Source organism: Drosophila tropicalis, unplaced genomic scaffold (genome assembly GCF_018151085.1).
Source record: "Drosophila tropicalis isolate 14030-0801.00 unplaced genomic scaffold, ASM1815108v1 contig_845, whole genome shotgun sequence".
NCBI lineage: Eukaryota > Metazoa > Arthropoda > Insecta > Diptera > Drosophilidae > Drosophila > Drosophila tropicalis.
The window spans coordinates 3,051,362-3,071,898 of NW_027173338.1; the positions used below are offsets into that span (position 1 = coordinate 3,051,362).

At 32.9% G+C, this 20,537-nt stretch overlaps 1 protein-coding gene and 1 non-coding gene across 2 annotated transcripts in view; both read left to right on the plus strand.

Moving 5' to 3' along the window:
• Nucleotides 1–20,537, plus strand: part of haf (leucine-rich repeat and fibronectin type-III domain-containing protein hattifattener) — a 67,035-nt gene that overhangs the window by 16,107 nt on the left and 30,391 nt on the right. The gene's annotated exons all lie outside the window — the stretch shown is intronic.
• TRNAC-GCA (transfer RNA cysteine (anticodon GCA)) lies at nt 14,984–15,055 on the plus strand. The gene has a single exon. It is a non-coding gene; the product is annotated as a tRNA-Cys (tRNA).

Here is a 20,537-nt window from a genome sequence, read left to right on the forward strand (position 1 = left end):
ATTTTATCTTGAGATGCTCATATATATCATATATATAAAATTAAATTTTTATATTCTATACAGCATTTCAATATAAAACACCCTATACATTACACATTATCTAAGTGATTTCTCATATTTAGAATTTTGTTCAATATCTTTGATCCTAAAACATGTTAACCCCCCAAAAAATTTTCTGGCTACGCCACTGGTTCTAGAAACTGTAGGAATGCTATAGCTAAGTTCAGTTTGATTTATTATCATACTGAAATGTTCTTTCCTTTGGCTATTCATTAAGATTTATTTCGCAAGTTAGTAGTTAACTAAATCTTGAAATAAATTCAAATTTGTTCAAAAGTTAAAGTCCAAAGTTCCAAAGTCTTTGCTTTATACTAAAATTACCTTACCAGGCATAAAAAGGCTTAAGTAGTAGCCGCTTATCGCTAGGGCGCTACTTGAATGCAAAAGGACCTTTTAACTAACTAGCAAGGCGTCTTGAAAGGAATTACAATTATCATCTTTTGACCTTCCCGTTTCATAACTAGGCAATAAATTTTTAAAATTCTGTGTAACTTTTTGCCTATGGGAAACTGATTGTAGGAAACACACTTTTCATGACAAAATGGAATCTTTAACTTCAGATTGCCTTCACTTTGTTTTGCGTTTCTCTTTTGTTGTGTTCGCTTCTTTTTTTTTTTGGGTTCACGCCCTGTTAACAATTTACGATAACGACGCCTCTGGCACTGTTGGGAATATTTCTTCTTGTTTTTTTTTTTGTATTGCCATTCACTGATGGGTTGAAATGGGCTTGGCTGAGGGTGGTGAAGTGGTAGAGGGTTATATCTGGTCCAGTCACAGTTTTATAGACAACAGAACCAACAGAGAATAGCAGAGAGAGAGAGAGAGTATGAGCAAGAGCAATCGCGGTTGCCGCCTGCCAATCGACAAAAGTTGCAAGCGGCAAAGTTGACGACGACCGCAGCAATTGAACAACAGCAGCAACTAAAAGCTGAATATTGCCACGAACAGATGAGGGGTGAGAGAGTGAGAGAGGGAGACAAAGCAAAAGGATGCAATTTGTTATTTTGGATTTTGCAATTTTAGAGTTCAAACTATTTTTATATACATATATATTTTGTTGTTGCTGGTCGAATTTCCTTTGAGTCCAGATACAACTCGATTGCTGCTATCCGACTGATATTTAATTAAATGTTGCATGCATTTTTGCCTTAACTTACAATAGGCATGATGGTGAAGATGATGATGGTAGGGACGAGTCCAAGGGCGTTTACCAACTGCCATGCCAATTGCTTGGGCAGACCTCTATTATTATCCATCTAGAATTGAGGATTTATAATGATTGGTTCAGTTGGCACATACTACAATATAATTATGCTGAAGACTAGCATCACGAAGAGAAAGGGACAGAGAACGAGGGAAGGAATGCGATTTGTAGAAAACTGTTCTCGAAGTGAAAATTACCTTTACTCATCACCTTTGCCATTTGTGTTCAATGCAGAAAACTGATTCGATTTATGCAAGGTAACAAAAAAATGGAAAGGAAAGGAAAGGGAAAGAAGAAAAATCCCTTTTCTTTCGTACTTTTTTTCGGCACTCACCTTTTTCACTTGCTTTTAATCCTACACTTGAGCAACAGCTCAAACAAGGACAACGGCGAGAAGTAGCAAGGAAAGAGGAATAGAGATGTGAGGAGAGCAATTCAAAAATTCCAAGTCAAGGGCTAAATAAACTTTGTCGCCTGAGCAAAAGAGCAAAAGAGTGTTTGGCAATTTCTCTTTCCACATCTTCAGCCCGTGCTTCTCTCTCTTTGCCTTCTATCTCTATTTCTCACCGTTTTCTTCTGTTCTGTTTGCCACCCACTTTTCCACCTGTTTTTCCTCTTTTCATGCTCGGTTGTTACACATTTTATATGTCTATCAATTTTGACCTGACTGCATCCATACTTGGTTATCCTTTTGGCGGCAGCTTGTCTCCCACGTCATACTCTTTTCTCTCATCCTTTCGCCTTCTCTTTCCTTGTGTGTCTGTGTATGTTTGTCTTTTGGAAATTTATTGAATTTAATATGCATATTGTTGAATAAAATTTATGCATTTTCCCTCCATATGCTGTTCATGTTATGTCATTAAATATGGCAGCGGCGTTAAGGCGAGAAGTTTTCAGTTTTCATTCCACTTCCATATTCATTTAATGGCTATTTCGTATACTAAACTTTAAGCCAAAGAAATATCTTTATTGACAAATTTTGCTTTTATTCTATTTTCAGGTATGCCCCTAAACATCAACTTAGTTTGCCATACATAAAGAAAATAAACAGGTAACATCTTCCCCATAAAATCTCAACAGAAAAACTAAAACTTGTTAGGATTTTGGATCGAATATTCGAAAAAAGAAAGTACATATCTTTAAAACTAGTTTAAAGTATCTTTTCCTAGCTTAGCAATCGTTGAACATAAATACGAATGAAAGGACAATTTTTCATATTCCTATAAATGGACCATTTTCAATTTAAATCTTGTTTAAATCAAGGTTTTTGGTTATCGAAACAAAACTGTCCTAAATTTCACATTAAAGGTCTGACTGTAAAAGTTCTTAGATTGCCACTAATTACATTTAGTATATATGCCAAAAGACTTCTACTATCTGTAGCCACTTTTACCATTTCGCCTCTCAAATGACCCATTAAACTAAGCCATTAATTTTTAGCCCAATGACCCTCTTTGCCAAAGGTCCAAAACAGACCAAACAAAACCAAACAAAAAAAAAAATGAAAACGAAACACCAAATTAAAATTAGAAATATTTCGCCAAACAAAAAAAAAAAATATTTTTTTTGTATAGTATATGCTCATAAAACAAAATAAATAACCAATTAAGAGCAAAAGCCCAGCGGGGTCTCTCACAAAGTTCTGCGAGAATGTAGTGCGAATTTCATTAATTAGCCATAATGGTTAGGTGGCCAGAGAGTGGGGGGGAGAGAGTCACGAGAGTTTGAGGAGAAGGCAAATGTCCATTGGCGATTGGCATATCAAAAACACATGTCGCATGTCATTTTCCTGTGTCTGTGTGTGTGTGCCAAATGTGGCATGCAACATTTAACTGCGAAAAATAGCAACAACAGCAGCGACCATAAATGCGGCTAATTGCCAAAAATGCCCCCCCATTTGATATTAAGAGTGTGATGACTATGCCTGAAGGTCGTGCCAGGGCAGATATATGGCTAATAGCTAAATCGTTAGAGCATCAATATGGTATGCTGACATTTCCATTTACATCTTCAAACACACACACACACACAGAAAAATGTGTGACATAGATTTTTCATCTGCTTGTTTCTTCTTCGATTTTTTGGTGTTGGCCATAAATTTATTGAGGGACGTTACCCAGATTAACCGTTAATGGCCTTAAGTTTTTGTATGTCGCATTGTGTTGCCACGCTTTTTGATTTCAGCGGCATTTAGTTACGCACGTATGTAGCATCAATCTGAGCAACTCTTTGCACCTCCCCCGCCCCAGTTCCAAGAGATAGAGAGAGAGAAAGAGATGGTCGAAATACTCGATTGACTTGTTTTTGGTCATCTTAATCAAGTCTCATGATGATGATGATGATGCTGTTTGCTGATGCGGTAACTGGGAATATTTGTATCTGTAAATGTAAATGTAATTGTATCGGTGATTGGTAATGTTTATCTTGCTATTTAAAGTCGTTTTTCAACTCAACTTGATTTCCAATTGAGTTGTTGTTGCACTCCGCTGTGTTTTACAATGAAGGCATCTCAATGATAAACATTTAATGAGCTGTTGGCGAAAGGATATGGAGCCTCAAAAGACATGACATTGTTTTGTCTGCTGTTGTGTGTGTCTATGTGTGTGTGTGTCTGGTGCATGTTCAATTCAAGTTGGCATGAGCCTTGGGAATGCAATCAAACTATTTTGCCCTCATTAAAAGTCGAATCGACAGCAGTTCTTGAAGCACAAAAGAATTCTATTATTTTTCTTTGCAAATTGAGCAAAATGATGGATGGGCGACAAATATTTGTTATAGTTTTAGAAGACTCTCATGAATTTGCCTCAAAAGAGTTCAAGTTCAAATTAAAAATAAAAAAAAAAAAACAATTCCTTGAACTAAGTCTTTTTTAACAAGGTAGTGTATTCCATTTGTTATTAAAGCTGTGTTTTCTTTACCGGTTTTGAGTTGAATTTGATGTTTTCATAATAATATTTCAAAATATTTTTTTTTGGGATTATAATCAATGAAGAAAATCATTACTAAAATAGGTTGCGAAACGGAAGTAATTTACTTGATATATTTTTATGATAACAATTTATTAAATAAATGTTGATATTAATCTATACTAATGAGATAGTCTGATGAACATAATTCTATATGGTTTTATTCTTATGCTCAAATGGGTGGATGATAATTTGATGGGTGCTTTCAAAGCAGGAAACTAAAGACATCGACCGTTTGAAATTTTGAACTAAAAAATTGCTTTTTAAAGTAGGAATTTCCAAACTTATAAGAGTACAATCCAATATCTAACCTACTTGGACATAAAGTTTTTTAAAAAATTTTAAATTTAAAATGTTGTTTATTATATTATATTTGTAAAGTCTATTTAAGCTGATGCATTGATCTTTGGTTTGGTAGTTATATCATATTTAGCTTCAACTCCATAATCTCTGGCTATTACTCAACCAAAAAGAAAGAAACAAACACATACACCAAAAAAGGGTCTAACAAGCCAAAAATGAACCAAAAACCGGGTGACACACACACACACACACACACACACACCGTAGAGTTACAACATACAACCAACATACAACATAAATAAATAAGCAACAAGCCAAGTTGAAGTCATGCGTATTAAATGCAGAGGAGAGAAGAAACGAACAGAAAAATAAACACAAAATTTTAAACGATGGAGAAAAAAATTCAAAATCGTTGCGCACGAACGAAATTGTAGGCAATCATTTGGAAATAAATACGAGTAATATAAAATAAAATCAAGAAAAAAAAGTCGTGTAGACGAATCGAGTATTAGTTATGCATGCTGGTAAATGATGCCTATATCTTTCACTTGATTTGAAATTTTTGCAAACAATCGGCACAAATCAGTGCCACTAACAGTGCAACCTGTTTTCTTCATCACAAGGAAAGAGCCAGAGAGGAAGAGAACGAGAGAGATGGAGAGAAAAGTTACAACAACAAGAGAAAAAGGAGGCATAAAAAACTGATTGTGGACAAGCACTTGAAACAAGTTTTCAAATGCTGCTGTAGCAGCCTGCAAATTGGCTCGCAAATAGCCAAAGCCATCATTCGACTTTTATCCACCTCCCCCTTGCTCTCCACTTGCCTCCAAAACTCACTCTTTCTCCTTTAGCTGACCCCCTCTATAATGCTATCTATTCCTCTCTCTTTCTCTGGGACTCGCGTGTTTGGCAAAGTGCAACCAACCAACAACGAACGGGACACTTAACGTTTTGGCCATTGACAACGATTAAAAACAAGTTTCCTTTACCATATCCTCCCCTCTTTAACCTGGCACAAACCTCTCCGCATCTGTATTTGCCACTCTTTGTGCGGTGGCTCCTTCTCTCTTCACTTATACCCGCTCCTCCTCCTCCTCCGCATCCACCCATTAGCCTAGCTTGTCCCAAATACGCGACAGTCAGTCTCTGTGGCCACGGGAATATGGGGTGGAGGGGGGAAACTGGAAACGAGGAACTACGGAGACCACTGGGGCACTTGTCCACTTGCCGCATTTTGTTGCTGCTGCTGTCGTCGTCGTCGTTGTTGTTGTTGTTGCCGTTGCCGTTGCATTGCTGACCCACATATACAAAGACATTCAATCGACTAACCACATGAATTGGCCTTGGCTTAAAGTGGGTATTATGATTTTTGTGTCAGAGTTAACCAACAAAATTTTATGGTCATAAAAAAAATGGGAGAAAATGTTGAATATTTTTCTACCCCAAATATAATGTCCAACTTTAATATATACAAAAAAAATTGTCAGTTTAAGGCTGTTGAAATATGTATATATTTTTATAAAAATTGATTCAAAATATATAATAAAAATGTAATATTTTCATTTTAAAAGTTGTTTAACGTTCTTCTTTGGAACATTAAGCCCTTTCCTTTATGTGAGAGCATTCAATTTTCTTATTGTTGTAATTTGCCAACATTTCATGTTATACATAAAGATTGAACATGGCTTAAAGGAGGAGGCGTTGACTGTTGCCGGTTTAGAGGACCCGCCGACTGTGGCGGGTTTTGTTGTTGTCATCAAAGCACAACCTGCCTCTGATTCTCTATGTGTGCTTGTGCATCTCTGTTTTGATTTACCGTTGTGGCCTCATAACACAAACACATATACACATACATCTTACTATATGTATGTATGGTTATGTATATGCAACAGACTCACTTCCATCCTCGCATCATCCTAGTTGTGGAGCAACAGTTCCTATTTAGTTATCAGGTTCACATTGCTCTTGTTGTAGTTGTTGGTTTTGTGTTAGTGTGTGCCCCATTTTAACGTTAGTTGCACCTAGTTGGCTTGTTAGAGAGTGTACGGTACTTTACTCTCATCAAGGCAGCAACAAAACTGAATGCAATATAAACTTGGACACACACTTTTCAAACACAGAGACATCAACGCGTTATATTTTCATTTTATTTTGGTTAAAATTAAGACACAAAATATATAATTTATTTAAATTTTTCGAGCTCTGACAGTCAACGAATTTGCAACAATAATAATATTTACAATAACTTAGGAATTCCTCTTTATATAGAAGAATATGAGACTCTTGGTTCTTGAATTAAACCTATACAAGAATTTTTCAAAGCAGTTTTCCGAATTATCACACACAGTTTAAAATATTTTATATTAAATGTATTTTTAAAGTTGTAAAGTAAATGTCTATGAAAAGTTTTTTATTTTTTATTACATTTAAAGATTCTTGGTTAATAAATTATTAAGTACAGTTTTTAATTAAATATATATATTATATTATGTGTAGACTGTATGAAAGGTTCAACTATATCACAGATTAAAAGTAGTTTTGAGGCGCTTCGCAAGCCATTTGATAAATTAATGAATAAAAATTCAGATATCTGCCACATTATACATATAGAGGTAGTGACATTTGCCTCCTATTTAGTATTTGTCTTTAAATTTTTTCAATTTACTAACATTTTAACCTTGTAATGGTATGATACACTGGAGTATTATGCTTTACAAATTTTATGAAAAAGAGCAAAAGTAATGGGAAAAAAGGGAACGGTATTTTCATATCATACGAACAAACTATATATGTAGAAAATTCATACATATATATATTTGTCACGCCCACACAATATACTCTAGAGGCGTTAGAAATGGTAGAAATGGAGGAGGGCCTAAACAAAAGGTAACTTTTTGCTGCTACCTTGAATGAGGAGAGCAAAAAAAACTGCTGTTGATGATGATGACGATGACGTCGACTACGACGACGACGACGATGAAGCCCGCAAGTCATTTCAGTGGCACAGGTAAACATGGTAGGCGGCATGGGAGTCGATGGGTGTGGCAGTAGCCCTAGTTGCAACATAAGTATTAGCTTCATTTTTGCAGCGTTTAGCAAGACCTCAGACCCTTGGCATCTGCATGAAACAGACCACCACCACGCCCGTCCTCGGGGCACCCTTCTTTGTCCCATCAAGCCTTTGTAACTTTGTTTGCTGCAGCTTTTTTCATACACATTTTTATTTTTTTTGTTGCTTTTTGCCAGGCCTCAAATGAATTGAATGTGAAAAATTTAAATGCAAACAGCCGCAGCGACTGCAGCTGCAGCAGAAACTCTTTATGATATTTTTGCTTGCCTTGCATTACACAAGGCGTAACCCCAATGCCCCTGGATCTGCCACCCCTACCCCCTGCCGCTTCATTTCCGAGAGCCTTCCCATACAAAGTTCATTGTACTGCGCTTAGTTGAAGAGGCTGTGGAGTCCAAAACAAATGCCGCTTTTGATTGCCAACGCAGATGGATGGTTGCAAAAGCCAGCAGGCTGGGTTGAAGAAAAAATGAAGAGGACGACTTGATGATGACTAGATTGGGTTAGAGAATCGCCCCCCATGACAGGTCAAAGACTTGTCTCGAGAGGGCACGCACCATGACTCTACTGAAAATTTCAATGGGTTGTCAAAGATCTTCAGCGATCGCAAATACGAAATGAGTGGTCATTAGTGAGTGGTAAACACAATATGAATTCCACTTCTATATTCACATCAAATTAGTGAAATTTCGAAATCAAACAAATAAAATGCCAATCGATTGACAATAGATCCGACTCTAGTCAAGTAACACATCATTAGTTTTGGAAACCACCTTTTACTCATATGATTGTTTCCTTTCTCCAGATGGAGAAAATGAAAATAGACTTAGAGTTGGGCATTCGAGTTCATTGAACGAACGAAGCTTTAGCACCTTCTTCTTGGCAGCATTGGCTCGATGAAATGTCTTTTGACAACTAGTGAAACTTTCTCAACCAAAAACCCTTTTACAGTATTCATCCACTTGGCAACATGGCAAATTAGCACTTGACGGTATGCGTGTGTGTATGTGTGTGAGTGTGAGTGTGGAAATTAGCAAGTTTATTTTTTAACCCCACCCCTTACCATCTCTTTTTCGAACCCACTCTCCAAGTCATAAAGAACTTTTAGTAAATAATTTGCAGCCAAACGAAAAATGTGTAAAAAGTCTTTTCATTATGCCAAGCACGCACTTACGCCATGAGTCCTGGTGCTGTTGGGGTTATCTCTAGAAGGACTCTGACTGCCTTTCATATTTATTACAAGGACTCTACCCCAAAACAACCAACCTCTGGCAGTTGCCATAAATGAGAGAGATAGAGATATAACGAGGGTGAGCGAGAGAGAAAGGGGGGAAGCTGCTCTGATTGTGCGTCTGAAATGGTGTCATCCATTTCATTGCTTCTTTTTATATAGTTAATGATTTGCTCTGACCAAGTTTTCATTTTCAGTCACATAAATTACGCATACGCCGCATTGACCTGCCTCCTGCAGTCTTCACTTCTGCCTCCTCTCCTCACTCTCTCTCTCTCTCTCTTTCTCTTTCTCTGTCTCTGTTGTTTTTCCAAGCATATTCTTCAGACCATTCATCATTTTCCATTGGCGTTGACACTTTCACTTGTTTCAGACAACAATAAAGCACACACACAAACAAAAAAAGAAAGAAGTGGCAAAAAGTAAACCAACAAGTCAATTTTTTTACAAACCACGCCCCTTTCTCTGCTTTTTCTACCATGTTCCTCATTCTCTTTCTCTATCTTCTTTGTCAAATTTATTAGTTTCAATATAATTTGACAACATGAAAATTTGTTATTGTTCGTCTTTTTTTTTTTTTTTTTTTGCCTTTTTTACACACACACTCTTAGTTGGTTGCATTCATTTATCAACTTTTGACCTGTGATTTTATTTTGTTGTAGTAAATTTCACTCTTAACATAAATTTATGTTTATTACATGGCAACCTTGGCCAGAAATTATCATAAATTGCCCTGTCATTATGAGAAGAAAATGCGAAATATGTATGAAAAGTGTTTTTCATCACAATTATTAGTGGTTCACTGTACACAGTTCACCCCATGTGTCTATCAGTCTGACTTTCAGTCACTCAGTCAACAAAAAACGCTTTCATCATCGTCATCATCATAATCATCTTCATCGTGAACTGTCTTTTTGGCATCAATGTTTTTTTTTTTTTATGCCTCACATTCGTTGATCTCTTTTTTAATGCGTTCACTTTTATTGTTGGCAACAATAAAACATTTGGTTTTTGGTTAATTTATATGTTTGTAATGCGGTTTGATGTCTTTTTCTTTTGTTATTCATCTTTGCTTTTGTTTTCCATTTTGTCTCATTTTTGTTGTTATCATTTGTGGCATACAGTTAATTAACATCTCTGTCTCAACTTTCAATGTCAGTGGCAAGTGCAGACTCTAATTGAGATTGATCTCTGTGGTAATCTCTCTTACCTGTAGTTTTTGCCTACGCTTTCTTCATATGTATATGGTTAACACCTGAAAGTAGTTCGAGTGTTATAGTTATAGTTTCTTCTTATTGGATAGAGATTTTGTAACATTTTCTAGTTACAAAGTATCCTTTCATCTGATGCTCAATTGTATTAAACTAGCAATTTTTCTCATTGAATTCTCGTTGAATTTGAACTCAGTTTAAGGGTTAAGCCTAATCTATTATAAATTTTATTTCTTAATTAATTTATACTATGCATGAAGTTGAACAAGCCTTAAGGGCAAACAATTTTATGGTAAAATAAAATTTACTTATACGTTCTCTGATTGAATTCCTCACAAATTAAAGAGTTATTTTTGAAAAACATAAGAAAAGCCGGTTTCTATTAGTATTATCTACGTTTTTGACAGTCTTCAATGACATTGTTTTGCCTAAATTTCCATTAGGAAAAGTTTTCTTCTTGATTTCAACATCAAATCCTTTAACAATTGGTATATAATTCAATTTTATTTCATTTCATTTCCTTGTTTATTATACTTAGCTTAAAATCAGCTATATACAATAGGTACATGTCACATTTGAGACGTATTATCTAAACATATGTACTATTCAGAAGAGTTAGCAATAAAAAATAGTAAAAATGACTGAACCTTTTATATATTAACTGAATTTATACTCTATTACAATATCAAGTTATTAAAGTAAGAAAAGGGCCACCCAAAAGAACACCAGAAAACATATTTTACATACAACACAAACCACTTGCCTTACAGACCCATGCACTTAAGTTTATTTGCTTGGGGACCTATGGCTAAAAAGGCGAATATCAATTCAACTAAGAAATATATCATAAGCTTCAATGGATGCCTGAGCATTTGTTTACATCTCACTTGGCTGGATGGATGGCTGGCTAGTCACTTTTGACCCAACGTTTTTTTTTCAATCCTCATCATCTTCATTGCGCAACTCGATCAAATGCCACTTGAAGGGGCACATACTTTTACAAGAGAGCCGCACTCAAGTTGTGCTCTTGAAAGTTGAAAGAGATAAACCAAAAAAAAAAAAATATATATACATATATAAAAGACAAACCAATTTATAATTTTATTGATTAGTTGTCATTGATGCTACATTTGTGGCCTTCAAAAAAGCGTTGAAGAATTTAAAAAAAAAACATCAACCAAAAATATAAATGGTTAGAAAAACTTCCTCGATTGAAACTGCCCACAACATTTCGATGCGTCATCTTCTTCTTCAGTCGTTCGACCAGCATAAACAATCATTTTAGCCATCATCATAATCATCATCATCATCATCAACAACCAAAAAAATACTTTCAATTTTATTTAGTTATTTTTTCTATGGCTTTCTGACATTTGGCCATTTATTTTACTTAATCTGTTGGTGGCATAATTAAATACTTCTCATTTTGTGAGTAATTCGCTTCTTTTTTTTTTTTTTTTGCTCCCTCATAGATTTTCTGCATCATTTTCTATTTTTACCAACAGACAATAAAAACGAGAAAAACTTTTTGCGTAAAGGAAAAACTTTTTTTATGGGGCAATTTTGTCTAATAAACAGGAAATCAAATGCCAAAACCGACAACAATGTCGAAGATGATGATATTGCTTATATTCATGTTTATATCTGTTATTATTTAATACGACAACAAAAAAAAAAAAAAAAATAGAAGGAAAAACAGATACATTTGTAATATGTTCTGGGCAAAGTTTTATATGTTGTTATCATGCATAATTAAGCATGAAACTGGTTTTTGGCTCACGGAACTGAAACTCATCGGAAGATAATAGGAAATCAAAATGAAATAAGATTCTCAGATGTCATATTTATAATAAGCTTAAATAATTAGCAATATATACATAAATTTTCATGGTTATGAAACAGGTTGACTTTTAAGTACAAACATTTAGCAAAAATTTACATAATTTTATGGGGCTTGAACTAAAATTGATTTCTCAAAAGTTTATAATCACTGAAGTCTAGATATGTCAAAGACATTCTAAATGCTTACATTAGTTTTTTTCAAAATTTGCAATATTTTTTCAAGGTGCTAAGAGTCTTAAACCAAGTATTATCGGTAAGGAATTGAAGAAAAAAACGTTGATTTAATTTCTTTAACCATTTAATTCAATTGTTGGCAAAAATTTTAGCAAATTTTAGCAATAGCCCATCGTGGGGCATAAAATATATATAATTCGACCCCTAAAGTATGCAATAGTTAGTGCAAGGGATATTACCCTTTTCATATTGTATTGTATTTTAGCAAAGGAATCGATGCACAAATGATCTTAACTTAACAAAAAAAAAAAATTATAATATAATACTAGTAAAAATAATAATTATCTCACTAACTGTAAATTAACAATTGTCTACAATATTTGTTTGTTTTGCGCATTCCAAAACTTCTTCATTTGCATCAAAAATTTAAAATGCCTTAAAGATTGTAACCTAATATCACAACAAATGTATAAAAGTTTAATCAATTTAAGTAACTTAGAAGATCTAAAAATCTTTGGTTGAATCTTTTTGCATTTAATTGCAATTTGGTTTATTTTGTGGCATTTTTAAAATAAATGATGCAAACTATCACATATCATTTATGCATGTACATACATACATATATATATTGTAATATATCTGCTGTCAAATATTTCATATCAATACAAATCATCCTCCAGCTATGTAGTTATAGCTATTCATGCACTGACAACAGACAACAGAATATTCTTAATGCATACAAATCATATTTTCCGATTTCGTTTCATCCCAAATAAGACACACCTAAAAGCATCAATTCACGTAGCAAATCACTTTACAACTGTCAAACAAACAATGCCAGTATCGATGGGGTAATCGCGAGGGGGGAAGATGCTGGTGATGGCAGCAGGACCAGCAGGATTAGGTCTGCCATTGTATAAAGGAGCAGCATCTAACAAATTTTGCTGTCCAGCGTGTTTGAGTTTGACTTTATCACGCAAATTGATTGCCAAGACCCTAAAATATTCTGATGTGGCAAACGATTGACGAAATTTGATTGATAACTTATTAAGTTACTTCTGTGTGTGTGTGTGTGTTTGTGTGTATCGGGCAACTTATCCTGGGCGTGGCCCATAACCCCACACCTCAGGGGTTTATCATTGAGCAAGTTTTTGCATGCTGGCAAAAACTTTTGTTTCAGCTTGAATGAATGCCTAATAAAGATAAATATACACGCAAAAAAGATGCGAGCAAAAGATACATGACAACAAAAGATTCAAATTTACTCCACCGACTCAATTTTTGTTTTTTGTTTTTGTTTTTTTGTTTTTTTTTTGCTACTTGCGGGCATTAAAAAACCAACAACAAATTTATAGGCAACGGCTGCTGGACTGGCCAAAACGAAATGCTAATACAAACAAGCAGATTTTGCGGTTTATGCAAATGCCTGAGTGTAGCCCAAAGTCACAATAACATACTGCCATTTAATTTTTTTTTCTTTCTTTTTTTCGTTATATATGTGATACTTCTACACACACACACACACACACGCACACACACACATGTATATGTATTTGTTAAATTTATATAAAAATAAATAAAGATTTAATGTGCATTACGAAGAAGAGACTTGAATGCAAAAAGCCAACAAAATAGAACGCAATATAAACAAGACAAGTTCAGAATATTTTTGTTTTCAACAAACGAGTTTAAGATGCTGAGAACTTTGAGTTTTATATCCTGTACTTTGAATGCTCTAATGTTTCCCAGACAAGAGTATCATTCCCCTAATTGACTGTCTTAGGGAACCAAAGCTAGAAATGTTCATCTCAAGGATAAGTTTTACAAGGTGCACAAATCCTCATTAAACATTTACATTTGGCGCATCATGGGGGAGGGTTTTGATTCTGAAACTTTTTAAATTTTTATATCTCACAACGATTTTCACTCCGAAATGCTCTCTTTTTCATTTTCTTTTTCATTTTCGAATTAAATTAGACCTGTTATAAGAAATGTTGATATTACAAGTTCTTTTGGCATTTATTTTGTCCTGTTTTTGTTTTAGGAGAATAAGTATAAAAAACGGGTTAAAAGATCCTATTGATAAAGATTATAGATGGTAAATACACATATCTCATTAAGAGAAGCTGTTTCTTGAAATTTTTATATCAGAGACGGAGTCAGGATCAGGTTTTTTGATCGATTGGTTCTGTTTTATTTTGATCGGATCAATTTTAGGACAATTCCACAGAAAAAATAACCTGCAAGTCGAAACTCTGACAGATTGCAATTAATTAAAACATCTTATCATAAAAAAAACTAACAAAGAACGTTCTAAAATTTTTTGATTTTCATTTCGGAATTCTGACTCTTTGTATTAAGTATATAAGCCTCTGTTTAAAAAATTACTTTGAAAAGTTTAAATTCGTGTCTTAAATGTTTCTTTTTCAAACTAATTTATGAACTAGTATGTTAAATTTTGGCCATACTATGATAAAGATACGAAAATCGATTGCATGTTCATTTTTAACCATATAAAAAACTGTCACAAGAAAAATTAATTAAAGTGAAAACGAATATTAAGTCTCATAATTATGTTATGCCAAACGGCATAACTAGGAAAGGCTTTGAAAACATATTTTAAGCATAGAATTCATCTAATTTGAACAATGAAAGTTTGGTTTTTAGATAGAGATTCTTATACTCAAAATGTTCTGTGTGTATGGGAATTGTTAGTCAGTTACCAGATAAGAAGAACTAAAATAACAACAATCTGACAATTGTTTATCGACAATTCGAAGCGATTGGCGGCAGTCAGCGACTAAATATAGTCAAGATGTGAAACAACAATCACCAAACACACTCACACACACATCAAATGAGTCACTGTGAGTTGCAAGCCAGACGCTTTTGTTTGAGTAAATGTTCGGTCCTCTCACAGTTGGGGATATAGCTCAGTGGTAGAGCATTCGACTGCAGATCGAGAGGTCCCCGGTTCAAACCCGGGTGTCCCCTAGTTTTTTTTTCTTTTTTTTTACTTTTTTAATTCATATTTTTTTCTTTTTTAACTTGTTTTTCTTGTTTCTTATTCAACTGTAATTATTTTTATTGTAATTAATGAATGCTGAAACATAAGTTAGGTGCAAGAGAAAGCATTTTCTACAAATTGATCCAAGTTTATGGAGAGATTGTTGTTTTTATAGGTTCCTCGTTTTATCAATATTGGAACATAATTTTGTTTTTTTAGTAATTTCTTTTTTTTTTTTGTGTTTTATGCGAAATTCTGATCTGCAATATCCAAATGATATATTTACTTTACCACTTTTCCTATTATAACTTGATTAGAACTTTATTTTAAATTTATTTATCAAATTTCAAAACAAAATAATATTAAATTACAAAAATTTGGAGATGTAACAAAAATAAAAATAAATAAATAAAAATAATTTTAATAAAAGATAAAGAACGAAAAATTTTATAGAAAAGATTCTTTGAATTTTTTTTTTAATTTTTATTCATTTTACATGATTATTTTAATAAAAATAATTAAAAAAACCAAAAAAAAATTTAAAAAAAAAATTTAAAAAAAAAAATAAAAACTGAAAAAAAAAATTAAAAAACAAAGAAATACCTATACATATACTCCACACCTTTCGCACGATTTGAGCAAGCGTTACTACAACAATTTATTTCTATTTGCCCCTGGGCAAACGATTTTGATCGCTTGATTTTTGCCCGTGAAACAATTTTGGCCATAAAACCTAATTAAAAAGAAGATAATGGATGATAAGTGTTCAATCACTACATTTTGGCAGATCATTCAATATAAACAATTAAAGCCAATAGTGATAAATGAGTAGATTTGTAATGAAGCCTTAACTAACTAATATTTGAAACGGAACTAAAATATGTTTATGGCTATATTAAATGTTTAATATTAGTCAACAATATAAAGTAATAAACTTTTGTGCCTTTCTTCATAAAATACTTGTGTAACAACAGCTTACGCCCTGTTTTTGCAATGTTAAAGTTGCCGACAATTTCCAAATACTTGTTACTTTTAAAGTGTATAAAAACAATTTGTTTTTAAAATATATACACATACACCAGCTGCAAGTAAGTGTTAGTGTGTGTGTGTGTGTGTGCTGTCAAACTGTGCAGTTCAAGGCTGCCTTTTATATAAATCGAGGATGTTAGCGAGGGAGGGGGCAGAGAGCTACACAAAACATTTGCAAAGGGGGCTTGGCCTTTGGGCTAAAATACAAAAAAGTTGCGGGCCAAGAAATATAACATCAAGATAATATCAAAATGCCTTTCTTTCTTATGTTTATTTAACACATATAAACACACACACACACACATAATACTCACCGAAAATTTGGCAATAATTCATTTTGATGAAAAACCTTTTTGAAATTGAATTCAGGAATAGGAATTTTTCCCATTTTCGAATGCCAACTTCTGTTTGCTACAGGGCAAAGCCGTCACCCTTAATCCCCTCCCCATCCCTCCTGACTCTACAAAATTGATTAGATTTGATTTTTTATACGTAAAATTTTTCTCTTGCTAATTTTTAATGGTGTAAAAGCTGCATAAAAATAAAAAATAAACAACAATATGCAAATTTTTATGCAAAATGTTTAAATAGTTGCCAAAAATTTGGCTTATTTTTTATTTACCTCAAAAATTTAGCAAATATTTATTGACAGTTTAGAAAAAAAAATGGAAAAACAAAAACAATATTTATTGCTCTAAAGATAAATTGATATTTTATTTGATTAAAATGAAGTTGCATACATTTTTTTTACCCCCATACATAATTGATTTATTTCTTTGAATCTTGAAATTTACATAAGAAAAGTTTAAAATTAAAATAACCTAAAGACTCTTCAATATGCAGATAACAAATCGTATATTGAATTAAATTGAAAATGACGATTTATGTTGCTGAATTTTGAGTGATTTTGATTTTTTATTTTCTTAAGATATTTAAAAGGTCTACAAGGAAATAAATGATTCTAAAACGACGACTTCATCAATAATGTCCACAAGTTTTGTGTTCCCTTCAGTTAGTATTGGTAGGAAAATCATTTGGCTATCCTTTAGAAAACTGAAATATCGAATCATCCTCATGATTTTAAATATTTATGATATAATTTTAAACTAAAATACTTTCATAGAGCAAACATCAACTGATTTCTAGACAAATTGTTGCCGCATTTATAGTTGCTACCATCTAACTTTAGTTTATTGCCTTTCTGTTGATTTTTTGATTTCAATTTATTTATTTTTATACCCTGAACAAATAGTCGAACAAAATGTATATTTGTCTTTAGAAAAAAACATTTTTTTTTTTTGTTTATTTTTCCATTTTTTATCTTTGACTTGCCTGCATATTTACTTTTCAGTTTTTTATTAAAACTTTTTTTCTATTCTCTTTTTTTTTTTTTTGTGTCAAATGAAGTTTGATATTTTTCTTGCAATGGTTATTGCGGTTACAACTATTTAGCAACAATAAAATATATGTAAAAATATATTTTTGTGTATTTTAGTTGGGGGAAAAAAAAATAGAAAACGAATAAAGTTTTCCAACTGTTTGTTCTGATTGCAACAGAGAAATTTTGTCCCCTAACTTTACGCTTTTTTGGACAAGCCCGCAGCTTGGTAGCACACACACAACTACACCCACACACACACATATGTGCAATAAATAATTTCCATGCACAACTAAAGTTTCAAACAAATAAAAAACTTTACTATTACCACTATTAATATTTTGAATTTTATTTTAACAAATTTGTTTGCTTTTTTTTATTCTCTTTCTAGGTAAGATATTAAAGCAATTGATGGAAAATAATTGAGATAATAAACGAAATGGAAACGAATAAGTAAAATCACTCAAAATGTCTCCAAATTATGTACCAAAGTGCATTTTTATTCCATTTGATAAAAATATGTATATATATTAGTAAGTAACTGAATTATGCTGATGATGTGACTTTGTCTATTTGGGTAAGTGAGACGTGGGAAATTGGCTCAAGCATTTGGCTTCAGCTCAACACTTTCTTTGGCATAGATTTATCTCAACACCCACCACAAAGCAGACAGATAGACAGATAGCTAGATACTCTGTGACCTTCGAGTGCAACAACAATGAGTATGAAAAGAAAAAAAAAAAAAAAAAAAAAAATACATCAGCACCTTAGATTTGTCTTATTCTTATTCTGCTCTATCCAAGTGTCATTTTTTTTGTTGTTTCTTCTGGTTTTTTGGGTCACTTGGCAACTTCCGCAGACGTAGTCAGTGTGTCGCCACTTATCACGATTGCAGTTTTAAATTGAGATTTAACCTTGCCCGTATTCCACCCACCCACCTATCCCATCAACATCATCATCATCATTATCATCTTATGATGTCTGAAAGAAACAACAAAATTTGCATTTCAATTTATTTGTCTTAAAGCATTTGACCTCTTCCCTTGGCCACCTACTGCGACTGCCACTGCGACTGCGACTGCGTCTTTTACTATCCAACATTTGACTTTGTCCACAATTGCACAATTCATGAAGTTGTCGCCATCCGTTGTCGATGTCTCTGTTTACATTGGCCATTTTCAACTCTTTTTCTCGCCACTTTTCTCTTTTATTTTATCGCCATTTGTCATTTGCCTTCCGGCTTTGGCGTTTTCTTGCAATTTATCCACTGACCTGTTTTCATTTCAGTTTCCATTTCTGTTTTTCCAACATTTTTGTATCGCTGATTGTAATAGCCCAGCCTCTAATGAATTTTTGTACTTTTTTGTTCCCCTGCTGGAGCATGACTTTTTCATAACCACCTTTTTTTTCCTTTTTTTATCATTTTACTCTCAACATAATCATTTAATACTCTTATATTTGTTTCAATGACTTTGAATTTAAAATAAAGTTGATGTCCCTAAATTTGGTAAAGAGAAGTTTATAAGTTCTTATTGTCAGTTGGTCATACTTGAAGGTTTGATTGAAGTTGAAGTCTTTTGTTTTAGGGACTCATTTTTTATACCAAATATATACCAATTGAAGAGTTAAATATCTATTTTGAAGTTTCTATCCACTTATGCTCGTTGAAAAGTTCTAAAAAAAAGAAAAATCTCCTGAAAGAGTTTTCCTCCACTTACGGGAATGTGATACATACTCTGAGATTAGTCAAGGCTAATTTTTTAAATATTTTGTGAAACCGACAACCTTATGGAAGTGTCTAAAAATATAAGAGGAATGCAAATGAAATATTTACACTAAAAGTAAGCAAAATGTTTTAATGAAAAGTTCAATCTAAAAAGTACCAATGAGTCTGTAAGTAAGTTCTTTATTGTACTTATTTTGAATATTTGTAAAGATAAGTATTTGTCATCAGTTAAAATTTGTTAACCAAAACCAAACACATTACATTTAGCTTCTCCAGTTATTGATATCACATTCATTAACTGCTTAACTTATTGATTCAAATAATAGATTTTAGAAAAATTATTGATGTTCTTAAAAATGCAAAAAATTCATATCAATAAAACTAGTACAATGTCTAAGAAAAACTTACCTGAACAAGTGTTTATTGAAAGTGAAGTATTTCACCTGTGCATGACTTTTACTTTATGTCTGTTTACCTCGACTCTCTAACAGAATGATTTATGTTAGTTGCTCAGCTTAACTTTATCTAATGTGAAATAGATAGATTTATATACATATCTGCTATGAGAGACAAACTTTGTGAACATTAAAAGAGAACGATTTAGTTGGCTGATATTCCATTTATATAAAGCTCTCCACGTCTTTCTTTTCAAATGTTAATGCCCAATAAAAACCAGATTTTATACAGTTTCTGTAATTTATCGTTTATTTTTAATTAAGTCTGTGGAGAACAGGCTAATTATATATTACAAATAAGTCTTTGGCCTTAGTTAATGCCAATTGCAAAGTGTGAAAAAAGCAAGACTTTAAAGTGATCAATTTTATTTCTTCTGTTTATCGCATTTAATTAATGCAGCTACCCAAATACTTTTTCTACCTCTATATGAACGGGGAATGAAAATTCGTTCATAATATATATTTAACAATTATTTTCGTTTTGCGGCTCATTTAAATTTGTTGGGATTTCGTTGTTGTTGTTGTTGTTGTGGAATTCGCAGCACAATGACCAGACCAGAGAGTTCAGTTCAGTTTCGTTTGCATGTTTGTGGCAGGCAATTGATAAATAATTTTTTCCTTTTTTATTTTCTGTCTGTTTTTTTTTTCCCATATTGTATATTGTTTTGCCAGAGTAAAAGTGCTTAAAATTAATGCCTTGAAATGACTGCCAGACCTATTGGATTGCAGTGCTCTTTTAATAGGCTGACGATTAAATGCATATATTTGCCATAAATTGTAAAGCAAAATTTATTTATGTAGCATTCTTTTTTTTTTGTTTTTGCTGTTTTTTTACTGTAACTGTGCATAAAAAATAAATTGGCGCTGCAAATATTGTGAAA